Source organism: Camellia sinensis, chromosome 3 (assembly GCF_055761805.1).
Source record: "Camellia sinensis isolate YWXY chromosome 3, ASM5576180v1, whole genome shotgun sequence".
Lineage (NCBI taxonomy): Eukaryota > Viridiplantae > Streptophyta > Magnoliopsida > Ericales > Theaceae > Camellia > Camellia sinensis.
In genome coordinates this window covers 6,149,905-6,173,396 of record NC_138963.1, presented here as the reverse complement: position 1 = coordinate 6,173,396, position 23,492 = coordinate 6,149,905, and positions in this window count along the sequence as shown.

The following is a 23,492-nucleotide window of genomic DNA, read 5'->3' as shown; positions in this document are numbered from 1 at the left end:
TCTCTTTATTCGGTAATTTTTTTTTCTTTCTTTTTTTTTTTCCCATACTTATAACATTTTCTAATAACTTCTGTTCTGTCTATTTTTCTTCAGGCAATCCAGCATGCCCATTCCTTCTCGATGCAATCTTTTGAGACAAGGAAGGCGTTGGCCGACAAGAATAAGGAGGCTGCTAGTCTGCAGAAGACTAATAAAAACTTGCAATAAAAAATGAAGACCTTGGAGGATCAGGTCGAGGCTGCTATCAAAGTTAAGGATGACGCCGAAGAAAAAACGGATGCCGCTAAGGCCATCAAGAAGGTTCTCGAGGCCCAAAAGAGAGAGGCCGAGGAAAAGATGACCCAGGCCCAGAAAGAACTTCAAGATGCCTTGGCCACAAAAGAGGCTGAAGTCAAGACTGCCGACAAGAAAGGATACAATGAGGGGGTGGCCGATGTCACGGTGGATTACGAGAAACAGGTAAAGCAGGCATGCAACAAGGGTTTCACCCTTGGTTGGATGACTTTACTAAAAAAGCTCGAAATCCCCGATGACTTCCCCCTCAGGAACACCGACATCATTCCTCTATCATTCCCCCCAACTCCAAGACAATCTGACGACGACTCTGTGTCTGAGGAGGAAGCTTTGGTGAGGAAGTCAAAAGAAACTGCTGGGGCCAAGTCCCCTGCTCAAAATGAGCAAGTCCTAGACTTGACTCAAGATGAGGAGGGTGAGGAGGTTCCCAAGGATGCCATTCCTGAGAAGGCATCATCGGATGTGCCTCTTGCCGACAAGAGCCTCGATCAAACCCTTCAAGAAATAGATGTTGAGCTCGCGGCTGAAAAGGCTGCCGAGATGTCCTCCCAGCAGTCTTCTGAACTTCAAACCCAACCGTCTGGTGTTGCTCAAGAGTCTTGATTTTGTTGTCCATGTCCTTTGTATTTTTTACTTTTGTTTTTCTTCTTTGGAACAATTGTAAGCTTTGGTCGGCATGACTTCTTTTGAATGTTAATACAGCTTCCTTTCCTGAATGTTTGTATCTTTGTCTTCTCTTTACTGCTTTTGTATGATTCCATACTTAGAATATTTTGCATATCTTCAATGCACACTTTAACTGTGTAATTTTCTCAGGGTGAAATGCCTTGGCTATATCCACCAACGGTTTACATTGGTAAGTACATAAGTACTCAGTTTAATACAACCATGGCCTCAACTTGTAAATTTTTCACAAATTTCAACAAGTGTTTGACATAATCTGTAGTTTAAATTTTAACTTGTAAATTTTTTACAAATTTCAACAAGTGTTTAAACATGATCTCGGTCTATCTCAACTTGTAAACTTTTCTCAAATTTCAACAAGTGTTAGACATAACCTTAATTTAACTTCAACTTGAAAATTTTTCACAAATTTTAACAAGTGTTAAACATGATCTCGGTCTAACTCAACTTGTAAATTTTTCACAAATTTCAACAAGTGTTAGACATAACCTTAGTTTAACTTCAACTTGTAAATTTTTTACAAATTTTAACAAGTGTTAAACATGATCTCGGTCTAACTCAACTTGTAAATTTTTCACAAATTTCAACAAGTGTTAGACATAACCTTAGTTTAATTCAACTTGTAAATTTTTCATAAATTTCAACAAATGTTAAACTAATTTTAGCTTGTATATTCTACCTTGTCAGGAACCATTTTCCAACTTTCTGCCCCCTAATGTGAACTTAAGTTTCACTTGGGTTCTCATTATACATGTATCAACTGTTTTATTAGTCACAAGTGTGAAAAAATCAAGCTAGAATTTTATTTATTACTTCGGCTAATAACAAAGAACATGATAACCTAATGATAAAAAAAAATTCAGATTGCAAGTATTCCAAGGCCTTAGCAACTCTTTGCCTTCATTATCTTCAAGCCGATATGCCCCATTGCCTAACACCGAGATTATTCTATAGGGTCCCTCCCAATTTGGGCCAAGCTTGCCCTCTCTGGGATCCTTTTTGTTACCGACGACCTTTCTCAGGATGAGGTCACCGATTTGAAACTCCCTTGGGTTGACCTTCTTATTATAGGCCCTGGCAAGCTGCTGCTGGTAAGCTGCCAGTTGAATTGCAGCTCTCTCCTTTCTTTCTTCTAGTAGATCTAGATCTCGGGCTAATAATATATCATTAGTCCCATTCTTTACTCCCTGAGTTCTGATCCCTAGGATGCCGACTTCTAGAGGAATAACTACTTTTGTGCCATAAGCCATGGCACATGGGGATTCCCTAGTTGATCTTCTCGGCGTAGTCTGATATGCCCCGAGTACACTTGGCAGTTCATCTACCCACTTTCCTTTTGCTGCTTGCAGCCTCTTTTTTATCCCATCCAAGATAACTTTGTTGGATACTTCTGCTTATCCATTGCTTTGAGGAAAGCTTGGGGTTGAAAAGTAATTCTTGATTTTGAACTTTGCATAGAAGCTCTTGATTAGCTTACAGTCAAACTGTGTTCTATTGTCTGCAGCTATTGTTCTTGGGATCCCAAACCTAGTGATGATGCTCTTCCATATGAAGCTTTTTATATCCATGTCTTGAATTTTGGCTAAGGGCTCAGCTTCTATCCACTTGGTGAAGTAATCTGTTGTTACCAGTAGGTACTTCTTTTGCCCAGTTGCTTGGGACAGTTGTCTAACAAGATCCATGCCCCATTGGGCAAACGGCCAGGGACTGGATACCTGGTTTAGGTCTGCTGCTGGTTGGTGTATCAATGGTGCAAACCTTTGGCACTTGTCACACTTCTTAACATAAGCTTTTGCATCTTTCTGCATCTGCCCCCAACGTGGTTTCCATATATTCCTTCATGTATTTCATATAAAAAAATCTTCAATTTGCGAGGGATGTACACACCTTAAAAGGGGTCCAATGAAGAATCTTCTGTAGAGATGTCCCTCAGCTGTCAGACTGAATCTTGCCGACTTTAATCTGATCTTGTGTGCCTCTTTGTGATCATCTGGCAGTTTTTCCTCTTTCAGGAATGTTATTATTGCGTCCATCCAGCTTGGTCCCATGTCCACACACATTGCTTCACGCTTCGTGGTTAATGATTCGATGCTTGGGCCCAACAAGTAATCAGTAGTTTTCAAATTTTACAGTCCGCTCGAGCGGCCAAAGTGGCGCTCGAGCGGAGACCTATTTTCAGCATGTTTTGGAAAATTGCATTCGGTTCATATTTTTATTCTCATCTCTTTTCAAAGCATTTTAGACATGATTTATGGCTCAATAAAGATTAATAAGTCAGCAATCAACCTTAATTAGCTGATTAAAAGAATAAGTCATTAATTTAGTAGTACTTGATTAAGGAGCCAAGTGAGAATTAGTTTATTCAGAAAGGAATGATTTAGTAATTAAAGGGGTTTGGAAAATAAGAACCCGATTCACTTAACTAAAGAAAGAATACATGTAGTAGGATCTCAGACTACTTGGGCAGAAAAGACAGGAAAGTCAAGTTTGATCAAGGAAATAACATTGTATTTCTATGTGTATATGTTATGTGCTTGTGTAGGTCACGCGCCATTGTCTGCCTGATTTATCTGATATGTCTAGTCTGTCTGATTTGCTTCTGCAGCTATTTGTGAGTAATAACTCTGTAAAGTTATGTTTAACTTTAAGTATTTTCTGACTGATATGATATGATCTGCTTTCCGAAATGCTACGTTATGAATTATGAATGAATGTCCAATTTTCTGAAAAGTATTGTGGCATCCTTAGTTCATATAGCCCTCGCCCGGGGGTAACAATACCGTGGCCGATGGCCCTCGCCCGGGGGTAACAATACCGTGGCCGATGGCCCTCGCCCTGGGGTAAGAATACCGTGGCTGATGGGCCTCGCCTGGGGGTACCAATATCGTGGCCGATGGCCCTCGCCCGGGGGTAACAATACCGTAGCCGATAGCCCTTGCCCGGGGGTAAGAATACCATGGCCGATGGCCCTCGCCCGAGGGTAACAATACCATGGCCGATGGCCCTCGCCCGGGGGTAACAATACCGTGGCCGATGGCCCTCGCCCGGGGGTAACAATACCGTGGCCGATGGCCCTCGCCCGGGGGTAACAATACCGTGGCCGATGGCCCTTGCCCGGGGGTAAGAATACTGTAGCCGATGGCCCTCGCCCGGGGGTAAGAATACCGTGGCTGATGGCCCTTGCCCGCGGGTAACAATACTGTGGCCGATGGCCCTTGCCCGGGGGTAACAATACCGTGGCCGATGGATCTGTTAGCTAATGGGTGTACCACGTATGATCTTATGCAAAACATGAATATGAATATGAATTTGAGCATGTATTTGAATCTATTTCTGATTTGAAATCTGAATATGCAGAAGACTCTATTTCTGACAAGATTATGTTTCTGATATAAATCTGATTCTAACTCTGTGATGGATATCATTCATTAAAACCCCTTTACTTTGTTATTATTCACTAGGCTTTAACTCACTCGATTATTCATATATGTAGGTGATCAGGCGCGTGACCAGGCTTAGAGGCATCTGCTTAGAATCTGTTTTTGTCAGCCAACCTATGTGCCTCCTGTGGAGGTTCCGGATATGTCAAGTGTTTATCGCTATGTGATTTAAGGTTCAAGTTTTGTTTTCGAGTTTGGTTGAACAAGTCTTGTGTATCTTATAAGTAGGGTTAAGTCCCTTTTAGTCTAATGTGTACATATATGACGACTTAGAGATAATGTCTACATATGTATATAAAAAGTTTAAAATTTTTCTGTCCCATATAAGTCTGCACAGCTCAATGGACGTTGTATATTGTTACTTGCTTCCGCTAGCCCCTTATATTATGTTAATCTGTTACAGAGGCCTTCGGTAATCCCAGGATTACTGGCCGGTTACGATGCTAAACTCATAGGGGCGGGTTTGGGTCGTGACAGAGTGGTATCAGAGCACGCGTTAATTTCTCACACACGTGTCCATTGAGCACTAGAATGTCTAGAACAAATTTAAGTTCCATGCATCTAGTAAGTAAGTAAGTAAGAAGTTGTGCATTTGGGAATATGCATATATGTTTGTGTAATGCGTTTAAGTATTGAAACTGAGAATTATGAGTTATTATGGAAGTGTGATGATTATAAGGAAACTGGATTGTGTTGAATCAGTTTAGCAAGGAGGTTGGAAGCTAAGAACTATGGTGGCATTTCTGAAATCTCTACTCTTATAAGGAAATCAGAATATTTGACTAGTACCTTGGTGAGAATGAGTATGTTAATTTGTGGAAACATAATATTGTGCAAAATTAGAATCTTTGATGAAAATCATGGAAGCTATATGGGTTGTATGTTAAATTGAACTATGAGAATATTTAGAAATTGAGGAATTTGATGATCAATAAAATATGTGAAACTATGGTAATTGAGGACGAGAAAAGTCACTTGACATGTAAGATAGTACATTTTAGTGGGAACCTATTATGTGGAATGTCAAACCATAGAGTCTCATGCCTTTGCCGAATGACCTCGAAAGTCCGATTGGAATCACGTTTGGCCAACGTAGCTTCGAATCGGAAATTCTTGGTAAATTCCATGGGAGTGAATAGGTTACCCTACTAGTGTCCTAATATGCTTATATGTGTATGTCTACTTGTATATGATATGTGCTTTGTATTATAGTTTAAGTCAATTAAATTAACCCAAGTGTTATTAACCATTTCCTTGTGTTCAACCCTTCTCTTCCGTCATTAGGAATAGATAGTGAAAGTGTGACTGGAATGAAAATTGAGTCTTTATCAGAGTAATTAAGTAAAATAGAAGAAGTACTAGAGATCGTGGTGAAAACTGTGAACCCTATCATACATGGCAAGATCAAAAGGAGGAGTTAAGTGTGGAAGTGAAAAGTGAACCAAAGAAGGAAACTAAAAATTTTGTGGTAAGAAAGATGAGTGATCTTAAGCAAGGTTGCAAAAAAAGTAAGTTATTCTAGTATGCCAATATGCCAGAAGATTCATAGGGGACTGTGTCATCGAACTACTGGAAATGTGAGAAGTTGGGCATTAAATAAAAGACTATCCCAAACCTAAGAGAAAGCTCCGATGATTTAATTGGTTAAGGATAGTACTTAAGTACAAGTAAGGCTGCTTGAAGTTAACAGTTTATGGGTGAGTGACATTTCTTTTTATAAAGCTATGCTATAGTATTTTGATGAAGCTTTGCTTCGCTTTGTTTTGTTTTGAAAAAAGTATTTGATCAAGCAGGAATGATGATCCATTAGTTCTGTATTGAGTATCAGCTTTGTTTTGATGACATTCTTGAAGGGTTCTTTTGTGCTAGGGGACGTTAAATTTATGTAGCACCTTGTTGAGATATCTTTTTGCCACCGACGGTCTTGTATGGGTGGGTTATGTTTTGCCACCGACGGTTTTCCGGGTGGGTTGTCTAACCGATTTCGGATCGGCCACCGACGGTCATGAACGGGTGTGCTTCGATTCTGGGGAGGTTATTCCTCTGTTTGGTCAGGAATGTCATCTTTGTATTATGTAGATGTTAGTACACATCCCAAGGAACTTTGAGAGATTGCGATTGATGAATTTGATTCATTCTGTGTTTTGTTACAAGCTATATGTTTTGGGACCTTGTTTGAATAGAAAGAAAATTGTACTCCACGTTAGGAGACTGAAACCTATGAGAGTTAGAAGGGAAATACCCAATTTACAAAAAAAAAAAAAAATCGTATCGCTACTGAATCTTCTATCGTTGAAACAAACATTTATAATTATCTTAAGTTACAAAGTCAAAATATAGACTTCTAGAAAGGAAAACACAATAATTCCCGATTGGAATAGCGATTAGTAATGAATGATATTATGATCTTGTGGGCATAATTAAATCTAGATTTTGGATCCGACATTAGATAGCTTAACCTATCGCAAATAAATTCAATTCTAGTGTCGAACGGAAGAAAGAAAATGTAATAGGAAATAAGGAAGTAAAAATCGTTAGGATAACACGCGCATATTTTTTTAAGGAACTTTTGGGAACATAAGAATTTTGATTGGCTAATTATAGTGATTTGAGGAAAATTTAAAAGTGTAGCCCTAAACTACCACGTGACTATTGATCAAAGTTAATGAATTTCTGTGAAATATGCTTCTGTTTGAAATCCAATGTGCTTCTCTGTTTTGAAATTACCATCATCATTATCATCCAAGATGTCTTCTGGAAGTGGGACCATTAATATATGATTACATTTCCATATAATTCGGAAATTTCTGTTATAGATTGACATGTGGAACCTTCTTTGGAGAAAGTACGTTAAGTGCATAACTTAAGAACCTTGACCATAGTCAATGAAAGTTAATGTTCGTTCTTTGGGATAGGATGAATTACAGATTGAATAGCAATAGTGTCGGGATTATATTTTGTTAATAGGACTGAAGGATCGAGAAGTTGTGTTTTCTATTTGTGGGGATGTATTTTCTAAATACCAACACGTGGCATGGTGACGCCGACGTGTCAGCCGAGGTGCCACGCGTCCTGGTAGTTATACCGAGGTTACCTAGGCAAGGCCGAGGTGATCTCCGAAGATATCGGAATCCGAGATAAGCAGATAAAGGACAAGAGTCCTAGAGTAAAGAGAGGACTTTGCTAAAGATAAGGATAAAACTTTTAGGGAGTTTATCTTTATCTCTTGAAGAGTCCAAAGTCAGTATTGAATTGGAGTCCATAGAAGTCAGGCTTCTAGTAGGACTTGGATTGAGTAAACTATAAAAGAGAAGCACCCCCGCGGGTCTAAGGTACGCAGTTTTATACTCAAGCTTGTGAGTTTAGTAATTGATTATCTTTGAGAGATATACTGACTTGATCGTCGGAGTGCCCCCGGGTGGAAGAGCCACCGCCGGAGCCTTTTCTTTCTGTTACAGGTTTGCTAAAGCTATCTATTCTGTCGGTGCTCTCCAGCTGATTACTAGGCGGGCAGTGTGGTCAGATTTTCACCCACACAATTTGGCGCCGTCTGTGGGAATCTTAGAAGAATAGATGGCCAGTAACGGACAGAAGGAAAACATTGAGGGCGACACTCCTACTGGGAGTGGCAGACCAATTGACCTTGATGTTGAAGGAGACAACCACAATGCAGAAACTCATGACCAAGGCCACGTCGAGAAAGACGTCGGCCAGGAGGGCAACACTTCAAAGAAGACAGACCAAGGCCAGTACTATAACGAAGATAACCTTTAGGTATGGAGGGATAGGTGCCTACGGAGGGATGAGGAAGTAAAAGACTTGGCAAACAAGTTGGCGGACCTACAGTCGGTCGTCAACTTCATGATGCAAAATAATGTCATGCAGCCACCATACCCGCTGCAGGACACACCGATGCCAGCAACCAATGCCCAGAAGGGAGGAAGAACAACAATCCCCGAAGTCCCTCAGCACATCAGGAGCGGAAGGCACTCTCACCGACCTTCCAGGGAAGGCGGACGAGAGGAGTCGAGACGAGAAGAGTCCCGAAGGACGTATCACACGAAGGATCCAGAGCCCAAAGAACATCGCCATGTTCAAGGGCAGGCACTTTGCTTTGACACAACACATGGAGAGAGATCAAAACGAGCCCACCACGAGGCCGAAAGTAGTGTGCCGAAAAGATTGAAATCAAAAGATAGCCGAGCTCTAGGAAGGAGTAAAGAAGATTTGAGAGATTACCTCAAGATGAGGCAACAGAATGTTGAAGCCGAGGTAACTTCCCCAGTTAAGCCGAGGACACCATTCTCGGTAGAACTAGACAAATTTGAAGCGCCAAAGAGATTCAGTATGCCGAGGTTCCAAATTTATGATGGTAAGTCAGATCCCAACTTTCATGTTGGACTATACCTGAACTCAATGGCATTATATAGTGGGAACGAGCCATTGCTCTGCAAAGTATTCCCCTCATCCTTTGGGGAAATTGCATCCAATTGGTTCCATAAACTACCGAAGGGAAGCGTAAAGACATGGGTAGGCCTGGCCGAGATGTTTGTGGCCAGGTTTGTGACGAACAAACTACAACCCTTGAGGGTCGACGCCCTGATGGCTTTAAGAATCACCAAGGAAAAATGCCTTAGGGCCTACGCGAAGAGATACTATGAGGTGTTCAATTGAATACCCGAATGCAACCAAGAAGTGGCGGTCGTATCTTTTAAGAACGACCTGAAAGATGACTGGCCACTACGGAAGTCTTTGGCAAAAACATTGCCAAAAAGCATAGAAGAACTCATGGCGAGAATCGAGAAGTACGCCAGAGCCGAGGAAGATACGTCAGAAAACAAAGAGATGAAGCAAGAGAAGGGAAACGGCTCGCCGAAGCGAGGCCGAGGTAACAACGGGCTGACCAAACAAGAAACAGAATTGAAGGGAAAACAGGCAATGACGACGGTGTTCCGAATCCCTATCCATAAAGTCCTGGACCAAATACGAAATCAACCCTATTTCAGGACACCAGCAAGAGCACCAGGGGAATTTATGGGAAGAAACGTTGGTAGGCACTGTGCTTACCACAATGAAGAAGGACACCCAACTCAGGGTTGCAGAGCCTTAGAAGCACACTTAGAAGACCTAGTAAGGCAAGGCCATCTGAGGGACCTTGTTGATAAGGCCAGGACAAGAGAAGAACAGGCAAGATTGCCTCAAGCACCTGCAGCTCCGCCTCCCCCAGCACAACAACCACAGGCAGGAGGACCACGGGTGGTTAACGTCATTCACTCAAAAGTGAACGAAAACGACGTTCGAGGAGAAATCCAAAGAGTAAAACACCTGCAGCATGTGAACCAGGTCGGACACAAAAGACCTCAGCCTGAAGAATACCAAGGACCGATGATAACCTTCACTGAAGCCGACCTAGAGATGGTGCAGCATCCGCATAATGATGCCTTGGTAGTATCCCTCCAGGTTGGGGAGTGCCAAGTAAAACGCATCCTAATAGACCAAGGTAGCTCTTGTGACATCATGTACGTCAGATGTTACAAGGAGCTAGGCCTTCATCCTGACGACCTGGAACAATCCAGCAACCCGATGGTTGGCTTCAATGGAACGCCGACATGGCCACTGGACGCAGCAAGCGTGAAAGTACAAGCTGGTACTAAGAAGATCAAGACAGAATTTATGGTGATTGACACACCCTCGCCATATAACATCATTTTGGGAAGACCATGGTTGCATGCAATGGGGGCAGTTCCCTCAACATTGCATCAACTACTACGGTTCCCAACAGAGCATGGGATTGAAGAAGTCAGAGGAGATCAACTGCAAGCAAAAAGTTGTTCCATAGCAGCAATGAAGTCTACTTGCAGCATTCGAGAGCCAAAAGAGGCAGAGATTGAAAACGAGGACATGGAGGTCCTAGATGATGTCGGTAAGGAGCCAACCGAAAAGAGTGAAGAGACACTAAAGAAAATCCTTGTCCAGGAGGGCGACGAAGAACGCTTCTTTCTTCTCGGCTCAGGCTTAGCCGAAGAAGAGGAAAGAGAACTGGAAGATTTTTTGAGAGCCAACATAGAGATGTTCGCCTGGACACCTTACGAGATGCCTGGCATAGACCCCGAGGTCATTTGCCACAGACTGAATATCGACAGGTCGGCAAAACCTGTGATTCAACGAGCCAGAAGACCGACGTTAATGCACGTCGAAGTAGTACAAGAAGAAGTAGATAGACTTCTGGAGGCCAGGGCCATCCGAGAAGTTCACTACCCAACATGGCTGTCCAACACAATAGTGGTGAAGAAGAAGAACGGCAAATGGAGGGTTTGTGTAGACTTTACCAGCCTCAACAAAGCCTGCCCCAAAGACAGCTTTCCTCTGACCAAGATTGACTAGCTCGTAGATGCTACTTCAGTGCATGAAAGGATGAGTTTTCTGGATGCATACAGGGGGTACCACCAGATTGCCATGTACCCTCCAGACGAGGAAAAGACCGCGTTCATCACCCCTAAAGGCCTGTACTATTACAAGGTAATGCCTTTTGGATTGAAAAACGCAAGAGCAACTTACCAAAGGTTAGTAACAAAGATGTTCAAGCACCTGATTGGCAACACGGTAGAAGTCTACATCGATGACATGGTCGTGAAGACCAAGGAATCTAAGGGTCATCTTGCCGACCTAAAAGAGGTCTTTGATGTACTCAAAACATACCGGCTCCGACTCAACGCATCAAAGTGTGCGTTTCGAGTTGGATCAGGTAAGTTTTTAGGGTATCTGGTAACAACAAAAGGCATTGAGGCCAGCCCCGACCAAATCAAGGCCCTCCTAGAGCTGAAAAGCCCAACGTCGGCAAAACAGGTTCAGATGCTTATTGGAAGGGCCGCAGCCCTAAACAGATTCATCAGCAGAAGCTCAGATAAGTGCAGACCCTTCTTCAACTTGGTGAAAAAAGCCACAGACTTTCTGTGGACAGAAGAATGCGAAGCTGCTTTGACCGACCTGAAGAAGTACTTAACCACAACTCCGGTTCTTTCCAATCCAGAACCAGAGGAGGAACTGTTTTTGTACTTGGCAGTTTCAGAACACGCAGTCAGTGCAGTACTAATCCGAGAAGAAAAATGGGAGCAAAAGGCTGTTTACTATGTAAGCAAAACCTTGGCCAGCGTAGAAACAAGGTATCTACCACTGGAGAAATTAATGCTAGCCTTAGTAATAGCTTCAAAGAAGTTGAACCATTACTTTCAGGCGCATAAAATTGTGGTCTTAACAGAGCGCCCACTGAAGTCTTTGTTGCAGCAAGGAGACTTAACAGGAAGGATAGCAAGATGGGCAGTAGCCCTGGGCCAGTATGACATGGAGTTCAGGCCGAGAACAGCAATTAAAGGCCAAGTTTTGGCTGACTTCGTGGCAGAATTCACGCCCGAAACCATCGAACATCGGGCTCCGTTGAGCCAGGATGAGCATTGTCCCAGCAAGCAAGGAGAATCCCAGCCAAAGGCAAAAGAGCAAAGGAAGGAAAAACTCGGACCCTGCAGCATCTACATCGGCGACTCATTCAGACTGTTTGTCGATGGAAGTTCGAACCGACAAGGAGCGGGGGCAGGAGTACTGCTGATATCTCCAGATGGAGAAATTATAGAACAGTCCATCCGTTTAGGGTTCAAGGCCTCAAACAACGAAGCGGAATACGAAGCATTAATTGCAGGGCTAAAGCTGGCAGCAGCGGTAGAAGCAAATGAGGTAATTGTTTTTTGTGATTCACAACTTATTGTTCACCAGTCAACAGGAGAATTTGTAGCCAGAGACGGAAGGATGTCGGCATATGCAAAAGAGGTCATTAGATTGGCAGCCCTATTTCAGAACTGCCGACTACTTCAAGTTAGCCGAGATGACAACACCCACGCGGATGCGTTGGCTAACTTGGCAAGTTCAATGCAAACTGGAAAAACAAGAACAATTATGATCGACTATATGTTGGGCCCAAGCTTAGAACCAGAGAGCACAAAGCAGCAAGCAATGTGTGTGGACATGGGGCCAAGCTGGATGGATGCAATTGTTACATTCCTGAAAGAAGGGAAGCTGCCAGAAGATCGTAAGGAGGCACACAAAGTCAGATTGAAATCTGCAAGATTCAGTTTGACAGAAGATGGACATCTTTACAGAAGGTCCTTCACTGGACCTCTTTTAAGGTGCGTACACCCTTTGCAGGTTGAAGATTTCCTATATGAAATTCATGAAGGAATTTGTGGAAGCCACGTTGGGGGCAGATCATTAGCCCACAGGGCCATTACCCAGGGATATTGGTGGCCCTACATGCAAAAGGATACTGAAGCCTACGTGAAGAAGTGTGAACAATGCCAAAAGTTTGCACCTTTAATACATCAGCCAGCTGCTGACCTAAACCCAGTATCCAGCCCTTGGCCGTTTGCCCAATGGGGCATGGATCTTGTTGGGCAACTTCCCCAGGCAACTGGACAGAGAAAATACTTGCTGGTAGCAACAGATTACTTTACGAAGTGGATAGAGGCAGAACCTCTGGCCAAAATCCGAGATGTGGACGTCAAGAACTTTATATGGAGAAACATCATCACCAAATTTGGGATTCCCAGAGCAATAGTTGCCAACAACGGGACACAGTTTGACAGCAAACTCATCAAGAACTTCTGTGCGAAATTCAAGATCAAGAATTACTTTTCAACCCCAAGTTTTCCCCAAAGTAATGGGCAAGCAGAAGCATCCAACCAAGTAATTTTGGATGGAATAAAGAAGAGGCTACAAGCAGCAAAAAGAAAGTAGGTAGACGAGTTGCCCAACGTACTTTGGGCATATCGGACTACGCCGAGAAGATCAACAGGGGAATCCCCTTTTGCCATGGCTTACGGCACAGAAACAGTCATCCCATTGGAGATCGGCATCCTAGGGATCAGAACCCAGGGAGTAGAGAATGGCACCAATGACATACTCTTAGCCCGAGATCTGGATCTTTTGGAAGAACGAAGAGAGAAAGCTGCAATTCAGCTCGTAGTATACCAGCAACAGCTTGCTAGAGCTTACAACAAGAAGGTCAATCTAAGAGATTTTCAAGTCGGCGACCTAATTTTGAGAAAAGTCGTCGGCAACAAGAAAGATCTCAGAGAGGGCAAGCTTGGCCCAAACTGGGAAGGACCCTACAGAATTACTTCGGTATTAGGCAATGGAGCTTATCGGCTAGAAGATAACGAGGGCAAAGCACTGCCAAGACCTTGCAACACTTGTAATTTGAAATTCTTCTATCATTAGATGAGCAGTATTTTTGGCCGATGTCATCAATAAAATCTTTTCCCTTTTCTTAAAACACATATATTTGATAAAGTTACATATTGGTGTTTTTGAGTCATGAATAATGAGAACCCAAGAAGAACACAGGTTCACATTGGGGGCAGAGAGAAGACAGAGACACTTAATTCACTTGTTGAAATTTGTAGCAATTTACAAGTTGGAATTAAGCTGATTCCTTATCTTCACTTGTTGAAATTTGTAGCAATTTACAAGTTGGAGTTAAGCCGAGATTATTCCTTAATTCACTTGTTGAAATTTGTAGCAATTTACAAGTTGGAATTAAGCTGATTCCTTATCTTCACTTGTTGAAATTTGTAGCAATTTACAAGTTGGAGTTAAGCCGAGATTATTCCTTAATTCACTTGTTGAAATTTGTAGCAATTTACAAGTTGGAATTAAGCTGATTCCTTATCTTCACTTGTTGAAATTTGTAACAATTTACAAGTTGGAGTTAAGCCGAGATTATTCCTTAAATCACTTTTTGAAATTTGTAGCAATTTACAAGTTGGAATTAAGCTGATTCCTTATCTTCACTTGTTGAAATTTGTAGCAATTTACAAGTTGGAGTTAAGCCGAGATTATTCCTTAATTCACTTGTTGAAATTTGTAGCAATTTACAAGTTGGAATTAAGCTGATTCCTTATCTTCACTTGTTGAAATTTGTAGCAATTTACAAGTCGAAGTTAAGCCGAGATTATTCCTTAATTCACTTGTTGAAATTTGTAGCAATATACAAGTTGGAATTAAGCTGATTTCTTATCTTCACTTGTTGAAATTTGTAGCAATTTACAAGTTGAAGTTAAGCCGAGATTACTGGTTCTCTTCACTTGTTGAAATTTGTAGCAATTTACAAGTCGAAGTGAAACCGAGTTTATAGTTTGCACACTTATAGCAATCTACAGGTTGGTCCAACCAAAGAAGATGCTTAACACTTGTTGAAATTTGTAGCAATTTACAAGATAATGTTAAGCCAACATGTGATCATCTGTTGAAATTTACAACAATTTACAGGTTGAGGTAAAAGCTAAGTATATTGTTGAAATTTGTAGCAATTTACAAGTAGATCATTGTTATAACTTGAGAAAAATTTACAGTATATGTTAACACTTGTTGAAATTTGCAGCAATTTACAAGTAGGTTAGACCGAGATCACTGTTTAAATACTTGTTGAAAATTGAGAAAAAGTTTGCAAAGTTGACATTGAATAGTATATGTTTTACACTTGTTGAAACTTATGAAAAGTTTGCAGGTCAGTATCTTGCCGAAGTAAAACTTGTAGTTATTAAACCCGAGATATGTGACCCCGAGAAGAGTGCACAAAGGTGGTAAGATATGAAAGGCATACAAAATATTCTAAGTATAGAACCATGCAAAAGCAAATCAAGAGAAATTAAAAGATTGAAGTATCCATAGAAAAACAGTTGCAGTTGTATACAAAAGAAGGCACTACGGCCTACCAGAAGTAAATTGTTTCGAAGTAACAAAGAAAGGCACATCGGCCATGAGATGAAGCTTACACTGTCCAAAAAACAAAACAAAGTACAAGGGTGCAAAAGAAAAGACATGAAAGTTAAGACTTTTCAACATCAGCATCTGGCTGGATCTGAACCTCAGAAGTCTCCTGAAGAGATACCTCGGCTTCCTTATCTGCAGCAATTTCGGCATCAATCTCGACAAGAGTTTCGTCAATACTCTTGTTGACCTGAGAAACGTCGGACGAACCCTGCTCCGGGGTAGCTTCCTTGGCAACTGCATCACCATCTTCATCTTGAGTCAGGTCCAAGACCTGCTCATTTAGAGAAGGAGACTTAGCCCCAACAGCCTCCCTGGGTTTCATTACCAAAGTTTCAGCCTCATCCTCGTCCTCGCCTCCATCTTCATCCTCAGATTCAGAAGCATCCTTAGGTTGACTTGGAGGTGGAGGTAGTGGAAAGGGAAGAGGGATAACATCGGCATTGCGGAATGGTGAATCAGCAGGAAGATCAAGTTTCTTTATTAGGGACATCCAACCAAGGGAGAAGCCCCTGTTGCATGCCTGCCTGACCTGAAGTTTGTATTCTTCAGTGACGTCTGCCATACCCTGGGCGTATGCCTTTTCGTCGACCTCCTTAATTTCGACATCCTTGGTGGCCAGGGCCTCCTGCAGCTCCTTTTCAGCTTGGGCCTTTCTGTCCTCGGCCTCTATCTTCTCGACTTCAGCAACCTTCTTTATGGCCTCGGCTGATTCAGCTTTTTCCTCGGCTATCTGTTGGGCCTTAGTTGTAGCCTCGGCTTGGTCTTCCAGCTTCTTCATTTTTAGTTGAAGACCTTTGTTGGTTTTCTGCAGGGCAGAAAACTCCTTCTTCATCTCGGTCATCCTTTCTCGGTTCTTAAAAGATTGCACTGAAAACGAGTGAGCATGCTGGATGGCCTGAGAGAAAACAGAAGTGTTAGAAAATATTTTAAATACGAAACAAAAAAAAAAGACAAAAAGCAGGAACACTTACTTGAACGGAGTGCTGGAGCATTAAGGCGTAGTTCTCATACTCACTCATCTTGGCATTCCGCTCAAGATCGCCTGGGAAGAGCAGAGCAGTACTGAGTGCCACGCCGACGTTTATATCATCGGCGCTGTCGCTGGCAAGGACAAGCTTATCTTCTAGAGTAATCTCAGGTGTCCAGGGGACTTTTGGTACTCTGGAGCCCGAGGTCGTCGCAGACGATGACCTCGGCTTCTTTGACTGTGTAGATTCAGAGGGTTGGGTTTCAGCAGACCTTTTTGCAGGAGCAGAAGAAGTCTTCTTACTCCCAGCCAATTGTGAAATTGGTAGAGTATCTTCAGTCTCAACTACGGTGGCTTTAGCCTTGGGCTGAGCCTTTTTTACTCTTTTTGGCTTTGGTGGAGGCATGGATTGAGCTGGAACAGCATCAGCGTCGGCAGGTAGGTCGGCTAAGAGATCAACAGCAACAGGCTTCGGGCAACCCATCTCAGCAGTCTTGACAAGACGTCGCCGACGTTTTCTTTCTGGTATTGGGATTAAGTATGGGGCTGAAGTAGATGGCAGATCAGCTGGGTCAGAAGTAGATCCTTGGTCTGCTCGTGATGTGGAAGCAATAGGAAGAGTTGTGGCAGAAGGTGGAGAAAGACTCTTCTTCTTCTTCTTCGGGACGTCGGGCAGAGTGGATTTGTACGTAGGAATAAAGTTCAGAAGAAGAGGTGCTTTCCCTTTGTGAACAGGCAAGTCCAAGAGCTTTTTCAGGTCCTTGCTAAGAACATAAGATTGGCGAAAGTCTTTCGCTGGCTTGCGAACGTCTGCAAGAAGAAACAGACATTAGAAACAGATAAAATATTGAAGACTTGAAAAGAAACAACTAAGTAAATAACACTGGGCTCTTACCCTTGCCCTCTTTAACCGTTCGAGGAATAGGGTATAGATGGACATCTTCGTCTGGGGCAAATTCCCAATTTCCAGAGACAATGAAGTAGTCATCTCCAGCCCCCTTGTTGGAGTCTGGGAGGTCGGCTACGATTTTGAATTCAGTGGACCTCGGCTTGAGGTAGTAGACGTAACCTTTTTCCTTCAGGCTAAGGGGGCACATGGTGTAACAATACTGTATGTCGGCTAGGGTGATTCTAACGTTTTCTTGTCTGGCTAAGGCGATGATACCAAAAATCACTCGATAAGAGTTTATGGCAAGTTGCATGGGGTTCAACTTATAATAATGCAGAATCTCACGAAAAAGAATATTAAGTGGAAGCCGAAGTCCACACTCAGTAAAGGCTACAATAGGGAGAGGCATGGTGTTTTCGGTAGGCATGATGGAGTCATCATCCCCAGCCAGTTTTAGGTGGACATCGGCAGGGATGGAGAACTCCTGCCTAAAGTACTCAAGTTTGGTCGGGGTATTAACCCTATGTCTCCACATACCCATAACGTCGGCCTAAAGACAGAAGGCTAGATTTCAGAAAGAAGGTGCTCTTAAGGGGTTATCGGGACCTCGGCGAAACCCTAGGTATATACTGGTAAGGATTGTTTCAGTTTTCCCAAAAAATTGAAGGTTCTATAAACAAAGCCCAAACCTAAATCTATGAAGGCAAAGATTGAAGGCAAAAATTAAAGGTAGAAATCTGGAAAACAAGAAACAAAGAACGACGTTTCAGAATCAAAGAACAGAGGTATGGTTCTCAGATGCGAAAGAAATACAGAAGTAAAAGGTCAAGAAGAGTGGCAAGAAAAATGTTGAAACAGTGCAAATGATCAAAATATGAGTGAAATCATGGAATAGACGCATCCAGATGAATAGTTCAGCAAAATCAAAGGTTTGAACACAGCAATAATGGCAATAAGTAAACAAAAACACATAGAAGAAATTAGGAATGAGAGGGACAGAGGCTTACCAGAACAAATGAAGCCGAAATGAAAGTCGCCGAGGTAAGGCAACGGTTATAGATACGACGGAACGGCGAAAGCTTCGCTGATATGGAAGAATGAAGACGGTTGCAGAGCTTGAAGCTAGAGTAATGACGGATTTGGGAAAGTTTAAGAAAGAGAGAAAGCCAGAAAATCAAGTGCAAAAGTAAAGAAACGAAGAAAGAAAGAAAAGTTTTATCAAAAAACTTGAAACGGCGGCAAAACACGGCATTTATTGCGCCTGGAGGAACGCGTGCGTCAGACGGCGCAGACGGATGAAAGACGGCTTACAAGTGCGTCACAGACACGGGCCAATGAAGATAGAACACATAAGGGGAACGGTTGAAAAGAGGTGCATGACAGCTCATGTGCGTGGGGGAGTTCGTTTGAGTTCTTGTTCTCTGATGAAGGCATGTCGGCCTAAAATGAATGATCTCGGCCGAAGAGTTCTCACGCCGAGGTACTGGAAGAAAATACAGAAATAGGTTCCATCACCTCAGAATGCCGAGGTAATAGAACCTAGGGGGCAGTTGTAGGGATGTATTTTCTAAATACCAACACGTGGCATGGTGACGCCGACGTGTCAGCCGAGGTGCCACGTGTCTTGGTAGTTATGCCGAGGTTACCTAGGCAAGGCCGAGGTGATCTCCGAAGATATCGGAATCCGAGATAAGCAGATAAAGGACAAGAGTCCTAGAGTAAAGAGAGGACTTTGCTAAAGATAAGGATAAAACTTTTAGGAAGTTTATCTTTATCTCTTGAAGAGTCCAAAGTCAGTATTGAATTGGAGCCCATAGAAGTCAGGCTTCTAGTAGGACTTGGATTGAGTAAACTATAAAAGAGAGGCACTCCCGTGGGTCTAAGGTACGCAGTTTTATACTCAAGCTTGTGAGTTTAGCACTTGATTATCTTTGAGAGATATACTGACTTGATCGTCGGAGTGCCCTCGGGTGGAAGAGCCACCGCCGGAGCCTTTTCTTTCTGTTACAGGTTTGCTGAAGCTATCTATTCTGCCGGTGCTCTCCAGCTGATTACTAGGCGGGCAGTGTGGTCAGATTTTCACCCACACACTATTAGTAATGCATGGGCTATTAAATTTAATTTGAAGAATCTATCATGTCAATAGCGAAATATTTAATCCATTGAAAAATAAGGTGAATCATGAACATTCCTTAAGAGAAATCTCCTCCTATTGGAAGTATCTGAATTATAGATTGATGAACTGAGGTATCTAAGTTATATGATTGATGTCAATAGAAACGTTAATGAATCGCCAATTTGGGTTACTAACCATTGAGTGATTGGAACTAAGTTCAATTTACGTGAAGAAGTCCAACGAAAAAGGAGTTACCTAGGGGAGGAATTGAAGTGAGATCAAGTTGTGTGACTGATTTTCTATACAAGTATCTTAAGTTTGGAGGACCAAACTTCCTAAGGGGGGAAGGCTGTAACAACCCCATCACGTATAAGGATTGGTACTTGATTAATTAAGAGGATTTGAGTTTAATTGCCGAGCATTATAATTTAATTGGGATTTGTGAGAATTGTGGAATCTGACTCATATATGATTCTATTAAAAATTTATTTTGGAATCAAAAATTAAGTGTCCAAATGGCTTAAGGAAGTGAAGTTAGGAAGTTGAATCAATTTAATTTTGATTACGGACCCATTTGGGAGTTTAATTAAAAATTCGTTTTAGTTTAGTAAAATTGAGATTCGATAAATTAGATCCTAATTGGGGTTGATCAAGCTAATTAAATTATGAGGATTGAGGATTGTGATTATTGCGAATTAATTTTAGTTATGGGGTGTCTAATTTGAATATGTAAATTATTGACGAAGGTTTGGTGTCTGATCAAAAATTGAAGGCCTAAATGATTTGGGGAATTAAAATTGAGGATGAAAATAAGTTTAATTTAATATTTGGAACCTTTTAGGAGTTCGACTAAAAATCTGATTCAGAATGATAAAATTAAATAAAATTAATTGGGCCTTAATGGAAGTCGAATTAGACTAATTAAATTATGTGAGATTTGTAATTAGTTACGATTGATTAAATTATGTGCTAATTGAAATTAGTAAGATTGTGTATTAATTATAATTAGTTAGGACAAAGTGAGATTAATTAAGCCAATGCATAAATTAGCAATTTACTTAATTTTAGAGCCTTGTAATCTTTTAATAATGGAACCATGTGCACGTGTGAGTAGTGTGAATCAGGAAGTGGGTTTAATTTTCTTTCTAGTGCCAATTTCGAGTGTTAAAGGAGGGGGCTTGCTCCTTTCTCCTTCAGAAACTTCTCTTTCCTTTTGTTGCTGAGTACGGCTTGGTGAGGAGAGAAGAACCGAGAGAGTGAGAGAGAAGTTCAACTCTTGTGCTGGAAAATCTTTGGAGAAATGGGTTTATGGGATCTAAATGAAGATAAAGGAGAGGGCTCAAGGAATTAAAAAGAAATTCAGCCATGGGAGGTTAAAGGTAAGGATTTTAACCTTGATAGTTGTAGAATCCTTGTATCACACTTGAAATTAAAGATGGAATTGAACTCAACATCATGTAATTAATAGGAATTAGCAAGAAGATGAAGAAAGATTGATTTAAGTGTGAGATGATGGAAGTTAATTTGGAATTTGGTTCTAAACGTGAAAAGGATTACATGCATGTGGAATATTATGGAAATAATTTGAAAGTTAACTAGTTTGAGTTTGATTTTACCAAATTTGAGATCCATCCTTGCATGCATGTTAGAATTTCAAAGTTTTGGGTTTAATTCATGTGTAAAAAGGACTTAAGAGATTAAATTTGGGTTTGCATGTAAAATAAAGTTAGGACCAAGAGTATGGATTATGATTTCTTAAGTTTGATAAACTTGGGTTTAATTTCACATAAATAGAAGAAATTAGCAAGATGATGAATAAATGGAATTAGATTCAAATTTATGGAAATTGATTATTTGGGTTTGATGTTGTGATTTTGCATGAAATTATGCCTAAATGTTACATGCATTGGAAAAATCTACAAGATTAATACTTTAATTAGACATGCATTATAAAATTTTAAGGTTTAGGGATTTGAATTAGGTTCAATTTTGAGAATCATTCTTAATTTGAGAGTTGATTTTGGAATTGAAGGAAGTTTTGATTTTATAATGAAAACTAGAAATTTGTTTGATCCATGATTGTAAGTGAATTGAAAAGTTTTATTCAATTTAAATACATTTTAGAATATCTATGATTATAAATTACGTTTTGGCTAGAAATTGAGTTAAGTTGAATTTCTAAGAAATTGATTTGTGTAATTCATGATTAAGTTGATCTTGTTATTAATAATAAAATTGGACCTATTTGTATTGCATACATCATGAATTTTGAAGGATTTGGATTAATTCAATCTCATATTTTGAAAAGAAAAATGAAATGTTTTATAAACATCAAGTTTATGGAAATTTAGGATTAATCATAATGTTAGATAAAGTGTTGATGTTATAATTAGATTTTAATCCATACTTGTAATTTGAGATTTTATTTAAATTAAACATATTTTGGGACATCTATGATTATGAATTAAATTGAGGCTATGAATTAAGTTAAGATTAAGATTATGGAAATTAGTCGGAAAATTTATAAGAATATAAAACTAGTAATTTTGATGTCAATTTCATACATGTGAATAATTTTCTAAGGAATTTATAACTTTAATAAATGGTTCTCCATGTTTGTATACTAAAGTACATGTTTTGAAGCTTTGAATATCAAATTTGAACTTTAATCGCAATTTTGGGATTTCTGAATTTTCTTTGTCCGCTCGAGCGAGAGAAGTCCCGCTCGAGCGTGAAAATCGACCTCCCAGTAGTTTTCAAATTTTACAGTCCGTTCGAGCGGCCAAAGTGGCGCTCGAGCGGAGACCCATTTTCAGCATGTTTTGGAAAATTGCATTCGGTTCATATTTTTATTCTCATCTCTTTTCAAAGCATTTTAGACATGATTTATGACTCAATAAAGATTAATAAGTTAGCAATCAACCTTAATTAGTTGATTAAAAGGATAAGTCATTAACTTAGTAGTACTTGATTAAGGAGCCAAGTGAGAATTAGTTTATTCAGAAAGGAATGATTTAGTAATTAAAGGGGTTTGTGAAATAAGAACCCGATTCACTTAACTAAAGAAAGAATACACGTAGTAGAATCTCAGACTACTTGGGCAGAAAAGACAGGAAAGTCAAGTTTGATCAAGGAAATAACATTGTATTTCTATGTGTATATGTTATGTGCTTGTGTAGGTCACGCGCCATTGTCTGCCTGATTTATCTGATATATCCAGTCTGTCTGATTTGCTTCTGCAGCTATCTGTGAGTAATAATTCTGTAAAGTTATGTTTAACTTTAAGTATTTTCTGACTGATATGATATGATCTGCTTTCCGAAATGCTACGTTATGAATTATGAATGAATGTCCAATTTTCTGAAAAGTATTGTGGCACCCTTAGTTCATATAGCCCTCGCCTGGGGGTAACAATACCGTGGCCGATGGCCCTTGTCCGGGGGTAAGAATACCATGGCCGATGGCCCTCGCCCGGGGGTACCAATACCGTGGCCGATGGCCTTCGCCCGGGGGTAACAATACCGTGGCTGATGGCCCTCGCCCGGGGGTAAGAATACCGTGGCCGATGGCCCTCGCCCGGGGGTAACAATACCGTGGCCGATGGCCTTTGCCCGGGGGTAAGAATACCGTGGCTGATGGCCCTCGCCCGGGGGTAAGAATATCGTGGCTGATGGCCCTTGCCCGGAGGTAAGAATACCGTGGCCGATGGCCCTCGCTCGGGGGTAACAATACCGTGGCCGATGGCCCTTGCCCGGGGGTAACAATACCGTGGCCGATGGATCTGTTAGCTAATAGGTGTACCACGTATGATCTTATGCAAAATATGAATATGAATATGAATATGAATTTGAGCATGTATCTGAATCTATTTCTGATTTGAAATCTGAATATGCAGAAAACTCTATTTCTGACAAGATTATGTTTCTGATATAAACTCTGATTCTAACTCTGTGATGGACATCATTCATTAAAACCCCTTTACTTTGTTATTATTCACTGGGCTTTAGCTCACTCTATTATTTATATATGTAGGTGATCAGGCGCGTGACCAGGCTTAGAGGCATCTGCTTAGAATCTGTTTTTGTCAGCCAACCTATGTGCCTCCCGTGGAGGTTCCGGATATGTCAAGTGTTTATCGCTATGTGATTTAAGGTTCAAGTTTTGTTTTCGAGTTTGGTTGAACAAGTCTTGTGTATCTTATAAGTAGGGTTAAGTCCCTTTTAGTCTAATGTGTACATATATGATGACTTAGAGATAATGTCTACATATGTATATAAAAAG